We start from the raw sequence: 14,819 nt of genomic DNA on the forward strand, positions 1-14,819 counted from the left end.
GTAAATGCCTAGCAAACTTCTTGTCTTCCATTTCAATAAATATTTTAGTGAATATAGCAGGCTGAAATGTATTTTTTTGGCAAAGAAAAACTTTAGAAATTACAATGAACTGGAGTAAGAAGATCACAGATTCATTCATTTAACATATCTGCATTGTGTGCTCACTGCCTCTCAGCACTGTGCTAAAAACAGGGCATGCAAAGCTATGTCACACTGTTTGCTGGCTGACTTCATTATCCAGAAGTGGAAATGTTTAAGCAGCCACTTAGAATGGAGATGAGTCCTGAGAGGCAAAGTACAGAGAGCACTTCCGAGGGGAGCTGGGAATCTTTTCCAAGAATTTGCTTTTGAAATTAAGACAAGAAGGATTATGACGAATGAGACAACAGAGGGGAAGGGAAGAGTATTCCAGGTAGAGTCCAGGAACCCAGAGGTGAGACAGATTTTGACACCTTGGGAAATGTGAATTCACGTGGAGGATCCTGGAGTGATGGCTGAGTCAGAGCCAGTCGACATCACATCGGTACCAAGAGGGTCTCTCTATGCCTCATAGAGTATGTCATTGCTCCCCTGTGTGGAGTTGTAGAAGTACATCTTATCACACAGATAATCTCATCAATTAAAAGGATCATTGAAATTGCTCAGGGCCCTCTTTCTTGCCTCTGTGGGGACACAGCATGTCTCCCATACAGGAAGACTTTCAGATGTAAATTAGGGAGAGTTTGGACATTGCTTCTGTGTTCACAATAATGTGCAGGGGTAAGTGTGAAAGAAATAGGGGACTATAACCGAGATGAGAAAGGATACATTGTACAAAAATGAAGAATTATATAAAAATATATGAATATGTAAATAAATTAATAAAAAGAAAGAGTCTGATTTGCTGTTTATTTTGCTCATTTTGAAGTACCAGCCCAGGTGTTACCTGGAATAAACAAACTCTGCATATATTAAAACTATTAAATACTTAAGACATCCATGGCAATGAAAAGTCTGATCCAAGGTACCAAGATAATAACAATAGAGAAAAAAAGTCTCCTTAATGTTTTGAAAGGGGTGATTGTACACTTGAAGGTCTTGCACCTTGCATTTCAAAGTCTGTCATATATGCCTGTAAAACCTACAAAATGTGTGTAAGAGCAGAAATTTGGGGCAGTTTTCATGTGAATGCTACATGTTTCAGAACTTAAGTAGCACTTAAGTAACCACTTAGGAAACATGCTAGTTCCTGGAAGAATTAAATATTTCTCCAAATAGAGATTGTAACCTGCTAGAAGTAACTACTTATTAGTGAGGAGAAGGAGGTTGGAAAATGCGTCCATTAGTTCTGGAAAAGGTCAGCACTTTCTTGTGATGAGAAAGTATAACAGCTTTGTCAGATTTAGACATCTTTCTCCTGTCACTAGACAGAGTGTAACCCCTATTTTATCCTATTTGTGATTCAGTGTGGACCAATAGATCAGTTTCTCCATGTGGCAGAGGGAATCCAAGCCCCTATGTTCACTTTAATTTTATGGATATTTCCATTTAAGTCTCATAAGACTTTGTAAAATCAGGAATAACTATTCTTCCCTAAACTACTTAAATTTCACAGTTTAATATTGATACTGCAATTCTAGAATCTCAAGGGGACCATAAAACTAGCCCTTGTTATCATCAAAGAAAAAGTCCCTGGATCTCTTATTTTTCCAAATCATTCTCAATCAAGGCTCCTTGTACCTTAATTCCCCTTTGGCTTTCCATCACCAGCAATCTTGCTTTTGATTTTCAGTAATTTTTAGCTCCTTTCTAAATGGAAGGAAGATATCACTTTGTGTTCTTGAGATACTTGCAGGTGGAAAGAGAGAAGAATATCAGAAATGCAAAGAGGGCACTGACTAAACTCTTCAAATATAAATAGAGTGTCAAGGTGAAGTGTGACTGTGCTTAACTCTCCACTAACTAGGCTGATGGAGTGCAGGGAAGTGAGTGCGTGGGCAGAGCAACATCTTCTAGCTCCATCACTCACTAAGAATTCCGATGGGAAATGCATGCTCTGTATTGCCAGCTGTATTATTTATGAAGTGGTAGTATTAATCATAGTTATTTCCCAGGATTATTGTTGAGATCAAATGGGGAAATTGAAAGTACTATGTAAATGATGGTTATCTTTCCTATGGACATGTTAGGAATTGGTATTTGAAGTCTGCACTAGTTATTTGAAAGACAAATAGACCTATCTTTGCCATGCTGCCTTCTTAGCATAAGTTAATTTACCTTTCACCATAAAAAAAAAATTACTGAAGGGCTAGAATGAAAAAAAAAAAAACTTGAAGTGAAAACTGAGGACTATGAGCTAATCAATGTGACAGGGTCATAGTATCCATCATTCAAGGAAAGGTAGGGTCATTTTTCTTGGGAAAAAACTGTAACAAAACTTGTGTGCTCTTTCCTGCTGTTATGGGAGCAATCTGCTGGAATGGCGAGTGGGTGTTGAAAGGAGTTGTCGACATCACTGGTGTAGTAGAAGGAGTAGTAGTGGTAGTGTCAGCTGCAGCGCAAGAGAAGCAGCAATGCCATTGGGTCCTTCTGTGCCAGATACTGCAGAAGACTTTTGAATGTGTAGGTTCTTTTAATCTTCACAAAATGAGGTGAGCAGTGTTATTCTCATTTTGTAAGTTAGGAAACCTGGAATCAGAGAAGGAACTGCATTGTATAAGCCCACACATCTGATTCCTATTTGAGGGAATGAGAACCAGGGTATTATGTCCCCAAACCTTTTGCTGTTACCCAACATATGATCACTTTCTCTAAACTATTTACATTAAAGAAACATTACTTACTTGACATTTGAAAACCTTTCAGAATATGATAGACACTGAGAGTTGGCTGGGATTACCAAGGTCATTTAGCCCATCTAGTTTTCTTTTATGTTTGATTCTGGTACACATTTGAGGTTATAGCTTTTTTAAACAAGATTTTTTATTTTTCATTTGAATAGACTAATACTGCTTTCTCTGAGCAAGGAGGAGAGAAAATGATCTACACCAATTTGTTGGTTTCTGGCTTCAACTCTACCTGTTGCCCTATCGCCAAGATTTTTTTTTTTTTTTTACTTATATGTTGCAATTCATTAGCATCCCCCCTTTTTCTTAAATTCATTTGAATTGAAGTGTTCTCAGTTAAAATAGGAAGTATCCCAAGTACCACATAGAATCCAACTCTGAGTCTACAAGTTCCTCAAGGCCATCAGTGAACTGACCTCATAGCTGGGAATGGAAGTTCTTCTTCCTTAAGATCCCATCCTGAAATTGCTCCCGAATTTAGCTTCTTGAATATCACCACTTTTATTTTAATCCTGAACACATTATCTGTTTTAACTCATATTCAGATCAAGCATCATGGCAAATTTTTGCTGCTGATAAAGGCCTCAGTAATTCCCATAAACCAATAAACACACACTAAGCCTGTCCCTTTGTGGGGTCTGTGGCTTGGACATAGATTTTCAGGTCCAGCACTCTGATCTGACAGAGGGTCCTGGACCTTGACTCTCTCATAAGTTGCTTAGACAATTTCTCCATCATGCAAATGCCTGAGGTCTCAGCATCGCTCGCTCTTTGAACATGACAAGTAAAACACATTTGTGAGTTTGTTCAATTGCTTTCTGACATGGTGATATATACCTATTTATTTATCCTGCAGAGACTTCCTGCAATTTGGCCTGAGTCTGCCAGCTCTGATGAAGCATATTATATATCCTTATTGTGGATTTTAATAAGATATTTTGGATAGAGGCTATTAAGCCATCTGAAAACACTTAGGTTTGAGGCTTCATTTTATATCTACTTTGTTGGGTTTAGGATTTTGCTGAGTACAAGTTTATCTTGATCTATCTTTAGCAGAGCTGCTATATTTTCTTGATTAATTATAATAGTTTTATTTCATGATTCAGTACATTCATAATAGCATTTCACATTCATGAACATTCATCACTCAAGTGAGAAGGGCTGCTTTCTTTTTCTAGTCTGTGTTTTATCAATTTCACATAGAGTATAGCTTAACAATCTTTCATCTGCAGATGTATCATGATGAGAAAGTGGATTCACAAAGTTCTTCCTATGGGACATAGTAGAAAGATGATATTTGTACATGAAACATTTCAGAGTCCTTGTAGGGTAAAAGTTACTTTTAAAAAAAGCAGCAGCCTGTTTAACTTAATAGTTAACACAACTTGTTACAGAAACTAATGACAGAACCTGAAACTGCAGCAAGTCACAAACCATTCTAATTCATGTCCTTCTGGTGTTTGATTCTGTGTTTATTTTCTGTAAACATGAATGAAATATTGTGATTGGAAAGACTAACAAAAATGTAAAATGGGTATAAAACAATTAAATTGAATTCTGTACACACTAACAAAAATGAATGGCCTGAACACCAATTCTACTAAGACAGAATATTTTGCCTCATGCAAGTTCATCAGAACATGGGCTTTAGTAGGTTACTAAGACTCCTGAAATGTAACATGTACATATGTTTTCTTTTAATGAGTTTATAGATTTATCGGATTCTCAGTGGTGGCTATGACCGAAAGTCTTCAGTATCATTATATATTTGTTTCTTCATCTGTAAAATAGAAGCTTGATTTTATTTTCTTTATGTCCATTCTAGCTTTGGGGTTCTATCTTTCTGCTCATGTGGTAGGACATCTTATTTGATGTTACTTCAAGAAATAATCCATAGATGGAAAGTTTTCCTCAAAAAAGTTATGCAGTTAAATGATTCCAGACTGGGGAAAAGAAATTATACAGATGGCTTCTGTTGTGCAGAGGGTGTTTATTGGACTTTAAGGAGTGTAAAGGTTGTTTCTTTCTCAAGGATCAAGCATCTTAAGCATGCAAAAGCAAAGTAGTCCACAAAGCTTGGTTGGAACTCTGAAATGACTAAGTCAGGAGGGCAGGGATGGCTTTTGCCTGTCAAATAAAGGAGCACAAAGACTAATAGCAGATTAGGAAGAGAAGTCAGGGATTTTAGAATCATGGAGATGAGAAAGATAATGAATCAAAGCACAGCATAGTTTCTAGATGAAGCGATGTGGCCTGATCTTCCATTGCTTTTGTGCATTGACTGAGTTTGATTGAGCAGAGCACATGGTACATTTAATGGACAAATCAACTGAGTTAAGTTTCTTGCTTCTGCCCATTTCTGTACCATTTCTTATATGGACAAGACACTCTTTCTAAAACAACAAAGAGAGATTAAGGCTGATGAAATGAAATGAAGTACAAAGGATTTTTTAACAGAATATAGAAAGGGAACTGGAGGCTTTAGCAATGAGGCTGGTGAGAATGGGCACCTGTCAACTCAGTTGAAGAAAAACAGACCACTCTGCCCTGGACAAGAGCACAACACATTTTGCACTCAACATGAGTGCAAATCCTGGTTCTTCTTTACCCACAATAAGAAGTGGCACATATTTGAGTGGTTTGGACTCTTCTCAACTGTGGTGTCTCTGCCTGGAAGACACTCAACCTATGCAAAGCAAGGACCACTCTCTGAGTAACATGGGAGAGAAGACTGAGATTTAAGGGCTAAATTATTTCTTCAGATAAGTATATGCAGATGGTCAAGGGGAGTTGACGATTGGTGTGGAGCATTGAAAGCCCTAGGACACATTTCAGATTCTTGGCTCTGCCATTCAGGAGCAACATGGTTAGGTCAGTTTCTTCAGATGAAAAATGAGCTACCCTAAATAGCTACTCTTGGGGTGTGCTCAATATTTAATGAGATGTGAAGTAAGTCAAAACTTCATAAAACTTTTTATAAATATTCAATTTCACTTATTTAAAAGTAAACCATCTGCCTATGGATCGTCAAGGTATAAAAAGCCTCTAGGTATTAAATTTGCATTGAGTAATCAGATTGATGCTCAAATGGAACACAAAGGTGCTCTCTTGACTGTTCATCTAATAGAATAACTTGAGGTTGCCAAGCCTCCAGCTCCCAGCATGAGGCCCATCAGAAAACTGCTGGGGCTTGATCCTGGCTCAGTCTGAGGACACTTCGACTGTGTTCCTTTTATAGCTTCTCTGGGTCAGTGGGACTGGGAGCAAGTGACAGGAAATCATGATTCTTGAGACATCCCAGCAACCCCAGGAGCCTGGCTATAGAACAGCCATCCATCCTAATGATCTACTGCCTTTTGTGACAGAGACAGTTTAGCTTATTTAGAGAAAAATATCACTAGTGTCGAAATAAATGAGGCTCCCTCGCTTCCCCTTTCTGAGCAGCAAAAAGTGGTGGAGGAGATGGGATGTCTTTCTCTACTCGCTCCTCTCGTGAATTTTAATGAAGTCACTAGCCTTCTTGCTCTGTACCCGAAAGTACAATATATTATTTTTTTTTTAAATGTGGGTTTTCCTGATGCCATTAATATCACTGGGGAATATCCACCTTTCTCCGTTTTTCCATTTATGAGAAGTAAGTTGATACCGTCTTGTCATACCCTTCATCAAATGAGAACCACAGGAGGTAATAGGACAAAGAATTTGTGCCTTGGCGTGAGGTGATGAAAGAACGGAGGGCTAGAGACTGGGTTTAAGTCCAGCTCCATGACTTGCATTCTAGGGTATCCTGAACATTTTCATTAAGCTCCTTGTTTCTGTTTCTGAGAAAGTGAGGATCTCAATTCCATCATCTGTTTATTGGGCATGTCTCCCTGTTCACTGCTACTGTTATAGGGCAGCCCCAATATAAAACGGGTTGCCTGGCTGTGGGTCCTCACCCGTGCGCTTCAAAGGGACTTATGAATACTCCACTACAGGCACACACAAAAGGTTAATAAAAGGCTTATTTACAAGGGAAAGGGAAATAAGGAAAATGTACAACTCAGGGTGAAAATAGGGAAATAAAGTCTTTAATGCGTCCTACCCAGTCCGCTGACCTGGAAACCCAAAGGCACTCTCAGAGCTGGCCAGATCCCCTCCAAAGCCCACATGTCTGGTTTTATACCCACCTGGCTGCTTAACCCCACCCTCAGGCCCCAGCCACCTTCCCTTTGGTGGTGATGGGATTTGGAGTTCCCAGTGTCTTTGGCTTTGGCCTGGGGTGGGGGTGGAGTCCACAAAGCCTGTATAGAATTAGCTTTAGGACATCCTTTTCCCCCTAACACTACAACCCACTAAAAAAGGGGGTTCATTTCAGCGTGGATTGTATAAAAGCACAGCTGTCCTGATTCAGTTGTACAGTGCAGTCTCTGGACTTTTGAGTGAAACAAACCATAGGAAATTTGTGGTATCGAGGAACTTTAACAAAAACTCACAGCACATATGTTTATGAGAGGAAGGGAGCTATTTCCCTATGACGGCTGATTTCCCTTTGGATTTAAAGAAATATCAAAATGAGTTAAGTTTTAAATGAGAAAATTTTGAAGAGGGAAATTAAAAGGGACTTCAGTAACGGACATCTGCTCTTGTGTCCTCGCCGTGCAGCAGTGTTGGGAGCAGCGTGGGACTGAGGAGGGATAACTCAGTGTCCAAGCAGAGAGAGAGGGAGAGACCTAGAGGGGCTCACAACTCAGGGAGTGTAGCGCCTGTTCCCAGGGCAGTCTCACATTTATTGGGCATCAGGTTTAGGGAAGGTCCTCAAGTACTAGGAGGAATGTGTGGAGGAATGTGCATGGGGAGGGGGCAGGGGATGTGGACTGGGGATGCATAAGGGTCTGGCACAAGCTAAAGGGGAGTGAATAGGGGCTGTTGCCTGGGGGGCTCCATTGTTGCTGCTGATCAAAACATCCTCTTTCTAGTTCCTGTTTACCCTTAACTTCCTGTCAAGATGGTCTAGCAGGTTATGCTAATCTGGCTGTAATGTCTGCCTGCTGTTTCCAGCAGGTAACTGGTTTTCCCAGTATGTTCCTCATACCAAGACTTTTGTCCTGGTGAGAGGCCTCCTGCCTGACTCTCTGTTTTAGCTTGAGCAGCAGGAACTTGGGGCACCAAGAACAAGGGGGGCTGGGGAATCCACATGCTTTGTTTTAGTTATTTCTTCTGAGCACTATGAATTTGGGCCAAATGTGTAATGATGTTGGTCTTCAATTTCTTTCTTAATTAATTCCAAGATGTCATTTCCAAATCTTTGACATGGACAATAAATTTACCTCTTCCAGAGGGTAGAGTGTAGAGACTGAACCCCAGTGGGAAGCAGAAATTATTGACCATTGCCCTCGCTTCATTTATCTTTTCTTGCTGAAATGTACCTGCTAGTCTCTCGCCCACCCCCACCCCAGGGTTCTGTTGAACAGACCCCTGAAGGAGCACTTTATCCTCAGCACCCTGTTTCTCACTGGCCTCCTCAAAAGAAGGTTTCTTCATCTGGTTTTCTTTTAGAATTAATCATTTGTAAACTCAATCTTTCTTGGTTTTTAACAGATAGGGAGAAAATGAGTCACTGTTCTCTGAGGAGAGAATAGAGTGGGAGAGGGGCACAGGGTAGTGAACAGGCAAGAGAGATCTGCCCTGTGATGGGCAAAGCTGAAATGTGATTTCAGCACAGTGACGGACCCTTTAACCTTGCAGTTTCTACCAGCTTATTCCTGTGTCACACGTGGAAAGAGCCCATCTAGAGCAGGGAGGAGTTGAAAGTAAGGTAGGAATAAGAGCCGATGAGCGAGTTATAGCCAGGGAACAAAGTTGTGTGTATAGCTAGATAAATAGATGAAAAGACAGTGCAACACCAGTGAGACCAGTTCTGGAGTCATCATTTAAGCTCCTGTATGACCGTGGGTCTGAACTATGGAGATAAGGCACCCATTAGAATGAATATCTCTCCTTTGAAACAAAAAAGATGTCCTAAAGCTGCCACATACATTACAATGAGCCCTTTCTTAGAGTAGTAGTCAAAATGTTAATACATGTAGTCCTTTTATTAACAAAGATAGTCTTCAAGTTCCCATCAGCTTGAGCAAATTTTAAAGGTTTCTTGCTGACTGTAGGCCCTTAATTTCTCTGTTCCTGCCTGTTTGGTTTAGAAAACGTGTAGTTTTAAATTCACTTTCAACCACTTGAAGTTATAATGTTCTGTACCCTCGGAATGCTTTTCTTCAAGACCTGGGAGCTTTCTCTCAGAAATGTTATCATCAAGGAAGATGATAGCCCCTCCCCCAAGCCTCTGTGGGAAGGTGGTGATCTGACTTTAATAAGCATCAGTTAGGAAACCCAGAGACCTCATCACAGTGACCGACATCTGCCCCACCGCTCACACCCTCCAGTGCTGTCTCCACTCTCTGACCTTTTTGTTTTGGTGTATATGAGTTCAATTTTTCTTGCCTCCTGCAATATCTTTGAATAAAGTGTTTCTTGCCTGTTTCAATAGTGAGTTTCAATTTTCCTTTTACAACACTTAGTGACCTTTGTGATCTGAGAGATGGTAGAGAATATTGAGTTAGAAAACTTGGGTTTTTGCCTAATTACTTAGCATATGTTCCTTAAACCATTCATAATTTCAGCATACCTGTAGTTCCTCATCTATAAAGTGGGAGGTTCAAAGACTCTTCAGGAGATTACATAGGATAGATATGTAGAGAGCAACGGAAATCTTAAGTATCCATATCTAAATAAAGACATAAAGGAAGTATTTGCAGAAATAAAAGGAGGATGGACTATAAACTAAAATCATTCTGTCTCTCAAAGACACCATAAAAAAGACCTTAATAAACAAATGATGGGGCCATTATCCAGAATATACAATGGACTATACAACTTAAAAAGAAGCAAAGGATATGAGCAGTTTATAGTAATAGAAATGAGATGAGCAATAAACATGTGAAAAAGTCTCAGACTTACTAGGATGAGGATAATTGCCAAATAAAATGACAGCAAGTCATTGCCTACTATGATATGGCATTCTCTGTATAATTAATGTAATTCTACTTTTGAGCTCAGACATAAATAACTTCCGTTCCTACCCACTCACCCTCCAATGTTACCTTAAAGTTCTTGAGACCAGTGCCAAGATACTTGGGTGATAGGCATTATTGTTATCACCAGGGAAGGTGCCAATTTACAAAGCAGTAAAGAGTTGTATACTTTTCAAAGAACATTGGAAATGCAAGCCTCCTATGAGAAAATTTAGATTTAAAATTTGAAAAAATAATTTAAGCACTTTTAAGTGTTTGAACTGTGTTTAATACTTTCACATATTTTGTTATCGCAGTACATCTGTTGGTATTTATTAAAGTGGTAGGGCATTAATGTAAAGCAAAATGATATAACTCTTACAGGAAAATATGAACATTTTACTAAAATTTACCACCCATCCCTTGCTCTCACTAGGTAATTAATAGTTATATTAAAAGCAGAGTAACTTGGGGTCTTAGTCATCAGAGTCTTTGTCTGTGTCACTCTAACAACACCACATACTGGGTAGTTTGTAAGTAAATGAAATTTCTTACAGTTTTGGAGACCTGGAATTCCAAGATCAACAAGGCACCAGCGGAGTCTGAGTTGAATAAGAGCCCAGTTCCTGATTCAGTTCTAGATATTTTTTGATTATTAATAATTAAAAGACTAGCAAGCATTGGGAAGGAGCATATTTTAGAAGGTGCATTGTAAATACCTTGCATGCATCCTTGCAAACCTATTGAGTATAGCAAGTTTTCTTTGATTTTATTTTAAAATAATTTCAGAATTCCTTACTACTACAAATCTACCATTTATACTTTAAGTTTGTTATTCTAAACACACAATCTGTATCATCTCTTTGATCCCTGTTTAACAGGATTATTACTTCTACTTTTCAGATAAGGAAAAGGAAGTTTAGAAAGGTTGTGACTTAATAGGGTTTGCATTAGGCAGTGTCTGCTGATTCCCAAATTTATAGTCAACTTTGCCATATTGAAATCCATTCATGATCTCATAATTTATTGGCAATAAAGTAGGTAATAACAATAATGAGACCTCTTCAAAATTCCTTATGCCCAAGCTTTTCCTGGTATTTTCAGATTAGCAGCAACAATAAAATGAAAAACAACCTCTTTATCACTTAATATAAATGAGGAGTCATATGTTCTATTTCCTCATCTAAAGGAAATAAATCTTCCAATTTTTTCTGAGTTCTCACCATTCCATATAGTATTTTCATATACATTTCCTTAACTTTAAATACATTTACAAGAAGTATTCTGCCAAGTCAACCCTAATTGCCTACCAGCATAATCCAATAACCTCATTTCACTGGCGTTTTTTTTTTTTTTTTTTTTCCACTGGCATTGTTAAAGAGTTAATTGGACCTGCACAGCCACCAGCTAAATATATCGGTCTATGCAAACAGTAAATCCAATTTCCTCTATACACATCTCTCTGCAGGAGGACGAGAGAGAATACTGGTTGCACACTGCAAGTATCAATTAAGTCTAATTATCTGTTCCCATTAGATAAGGAAGGAAATATTATTTAAATTATTACATTTATTGTGTGTATGTGATATAAATATTACATAGCACTTATGATAAATATACGTAGTTTATATATTTATATAGGAATTATAGATGCACATCATATATACATGTATACAGGTACACAGGTACTTCTATTCTGACCTATATATATCATTACTTTTTGTTTGAATATGTAAAAAGACTTACATGGTAAGATTTACAGCAAAACTGAGTTCACCCAAAACCAGCAGGTTGAACTTTATTTCTTTCAGACCTATGATGTCTCAGACACTTTATCCTTAAGAATTTATGGGATTACTTTAAGAAAGTGTTATACTTGCTCAGTTTGTTATACATAAGTATTACATATGTACATGTGTATGTCTATATATATAGAGAGAGACACACACATAAAATTATCAGTCTTATATCTTACAAAAGTCATGCAATGTCTTTAAGCCTTACAGTTTTGTTTGTGTAAGACTAGCAGTTCTGGTTTACTTATCTCACAAATCATGGAAGGTTTAAGTAAGAACATGCTTTTGAACTGCAAAAGGCTGCACAGAAAGAAGAAGCTATTTTGAAGTTAAGTTAAAAACAAATAATGTAAACAAGAATGCTACTTTATTTCAGAGAAAAAGACATTTCCTGTCACCCTGGGAACATTGCACTCTTACATTCAATATGCCACTGACAGATCTTTCTGAGGAGTTCATTAAACATGGTGTTCTCTGGAGAACATTTCCCTATAACATTTTGTTAATCAGATTCTAGTTATTGTGCCTTTTAAACCTATCTCAAAAATTTGTCTTCCCACCAAGTCAAATTGTCACTTTAATTAAATTAGTGAGCTAATATTCTAATAACTTCAATTCCTGACTTGACAGGTTTAAGTTGGGAAATATATGTTGAAATATAAACTCCTCTGCCTTCTAGAAACAACAAAAATTTTCTCCTTCTGTAACTTTTCTGAGTTTCCTCTTTCTCTAAAAAATTAGATTAAATAGAAAGTTAGAGATAGAATAACAATCTTTTCATTTCATGCTTATTATAGCAAGTTACTTATATTAGTAACATTTGCACCTGAGTTTCTAATTTGATAGTGTTCCTTAGGATGTGACTGTGTGTATGTATATGTGTGTGTTGGCAGATTGGATGGATGGATAGATAGATAGATAGATAGATAGATAGATAGATAGATAGATAGGCAGATAGACAGGCAGATAGATAATCAGTGTACCTAAACAAAGAGTACATTACCTTGGCATTGAACTGGTCACCTTGTTCTGGAGCTATTCCAGTTTGTTCACATAAGCAATGCTGAATCTCATCTTCCCCAGTCCCTGTCCCAAATGTTTTCTGAGAGCGCACCCAGCACTATGGCTCAACCTGCAAGAGATAGAAGGAAGGTGATTGCCAATTAAAAGTTCTGAACATCATAATTTTTATGAAGGCTTCAGGAATTTTTAAAATCCAATTAATGAACCATTTAAAGCAATGCATGATCAAAGGAGGTGATATGTAAATCAAGTTGTCAGTTCCTTGAAAGGGGACAGAAGAGAACATTTAGTGAAAACTATGAGTTGGGGGAAGGATTTTTAGAGGAGGAGACATAAATTGAGCCTTGGGGTGGTTAGTAGAATTTAAACAGGATAAAATATGAGAGAATTGTTGAGGTTGGGATTGAGGAGTGGGGCTAGTGATGGCCTGGACTGAGTATGTAAGAATTTTGCTTCCTCTTTAAAAATGCTTTGCTTAGTAGACACCAAACCCCAACCTGTGATTAACAAGCAGCTTACTGCATGTATGTAGTTGCATTGGTCCATAATTGTTCAGATTGACCTTCAGATCACCATCTTCTGGGATGTGTTTCTCTTTGTCCAAGAAGACAGTCCCTTCACTCCCCTCCCCCCACATGTTTGGTTTCAAGAAGGGAAAACATTTTCACATGACACCCTCCTCCTGGCTGTGTTTGATTATGTGACTCAAACTGGAGTTGTGAGTCTCTAAGATTTGGGGGCTTGGTACCTGGAATGGCATTATGAATAGTTCCTCTCTGGAAATGAATTTATGAGATAAACAACCAGGGAGCTTGTGGTTTCAGTCATGTGGAGAATGCTGCTCTGAGGCTGGAGAGCACAAGACTGCAGCAAGAAAGGGAAAAAGACAGTCCTTGCGGTCTCTTCTTTCTGAAGGTCAGCACAAAAATGTTCTTAGGTTCTGTTTTTCTTTTAATTAAATCTTTATGTGCTTTAATAAGTTCAAGTTTGCCCCCATTTGAAACCAAAAATGCCCCAGTGGATACTTTGCCAATAAGTGACTGGCAAATTAAAGGGTTCAGGGTCTGGTCTAGTCTAATAGTACTATATGGTAATTAGAGAGTGCAGCCTGCTGGCCAGATGCAACCTCATGGAGGCTGTGTTGGTAAGTGGCCACAGGCTGGGCCAAACCCCTAATCCCCAACCAACTTCAAAGTTAGGTTCACCAGCATAGGCAGCAGCATCCAGTAGCCAACAACCCTCAGGCTGGGCCATAAGCACCGCTGTGATTTAAAGGTTTCCTTAACTTCACAAAGATCCATCCTTTAATATGCCTATATCATTTATATAATTATAGAAAGTGAACCCAGACAGGCTGGCTCAGTAAAGCAGGGGCAGCAGGGGAAGGTGGCAGAGGTGGATCCTCAGTGGGCATGGACTGGGTGCAGCTGCAGAACAAGCAGCTACCCAGGCAGAACATACCAAGTACCTACAGGACCACTGTTCAGATTTGCATCTGGCAGAACATAAGTTATTAGGAAACATTAAAAATGTGGTCAAGGCTACTAACAAGAGCCATTTGGTTACAGCCTATAACCACCTTTTTGAAAGCATTTCAAGGGTACTGAAGCATAAGTATCTGAGCAGGTAGAAAATGTGAGGCTTAATGAAGATTAAACCCAAGGAATCCAAGTCTGAAGAGACTCTGGATGAGGGCCCACCAAAAAATACAAAGTCTGTTCTTAATAAAAGGAGATAAAACCAACGTTCTCAGCAAGGGAGATATTTCTCATTGCTGGTATACAGGAACTCTACAGGATGGGATTAATTTTGATACTAATAATGAAACCAGTTCAAAGAAGAAGAAAAATTCCAAGCTTAAAACTTAAAGGTTTTAAGGTTGGAATTGGCAATGTTACCAGAGGATGGGATGAAGCATTCCTATGAGCAAAGGAGAAGGGGTCGATTGGAATGTCGACCAGAACGGGCTTATACAGAGGACAACCCACTACCCACACCCCAGTAAATGCAAAACTCATTATCACAGTGGCATTAGTGGATTTTGATTGAAATAGCAATGCTGCTGATCTAAAGACAGCAGCAGTAACAAGACATGGTCTTCAAGAAACCTATCACTAATTAGAGCTGGT

At 38.6% G+C, this 14,819-nt stretch overlaps 1 pseudogene; it reads left to right on the forward strand.

The window, feature by feature from the left end:
* Positions 1–13,809: 13,809 nt before the first annotated feature.
* On the forward strand, positions 13,810–14,616 carry LOC119234176 (peptidyl-prolyl cis-trans isomerase FKBP3-like; annotated as a pseudogene).
* Positions 14,617–14,819: the final 203 nt, after the last annotated feature.

This window comes from Talpa occidentalis, unplaced genomic scaffold (assembly GCF_014898055.3).
Source record: "Talpa occidentalis isolate TD23 unplaced genomic scaffold, MPIMG_talOcc4v2.1 talOcc4.8, whole genome shotgun sequence".
In the NCBI taxonomy this organism is placed as follows: domain Eukaryota; kingdom Metazoa; phylum Chordata; class Mammalia; order Eulipotyphla; family Talpidae; genus Talpa; species Talpa occidentalis.